The following is a 433-nucleotide window of genomic DNA, read 5'->3' as shown; positions in this document are numbered from 1 at the left end:
TCAATTTCGTTAGTGTGTTTTAAGCCAATAATACAATCTGAAATGTCTATACCATCATGAATATTATCGTTATCAATATCTTATTTAATCATATACGATATCATCAAAATAGCCAAATCCTTTTGCAACAACAATATTTCTTTCATTATATTCGCAATAATCACTTGTTTTTTAATTAATTCATCCATCTCCAAAGTAAAAAATTTCTATTCTAATAATGACCACATACTAAGATCATCTATCCATAGCTTATACTCAATAATTAATAGAACTAACTATAAATATCTATGAAACTAACACTACGCCTCGTTTATCAAAAGAATTCTAAGTGAAAGTGAGAGAAAAAAAAAAATCGTCTGTAAGAAGATTATTAAACCAAGCCCCTTCCGGTCCACAGAAAAGAGGACTTCAGTCCCTCCTTTGTATTAAAATT

The 433-nt window shown here is 28.4% G+C and overlaps 1 protein-coding gene across 1 annotated transcript in view; it reads left to right on the top strand.

Moving 5' to 3' along the window:
- LOC119594376 (guanine nucleotide-binding protein subunit beta-2-like) overlaps positions 1-433 on the top strand; it is a 41,136-nt gene that overhangs the window by 36,309 nt on the left and 4,394 nt on the right. The window lies entirely within an intron of this gene.

Source organism: Penaeus monodon, chromosome 33 (genome assembly GCF_015228065.2).
Source record: "Penaeus monodon isolate SGIC_2016 chromosome 33, NSTDA_Pmon_1, whole genome shotgun sequence".
Lineage (NCBI taxonomy): Eukaryota > Metazoa > Arthropoda > Malacostraca > Decapoda > Penaeidae > Penaeus > Penaeus monodon.
The sequence above is the reverse complement of the archived record's forward strand: the minus strand, read 5'-3'. Positions and strand labels throughout refer to the sequence as shown.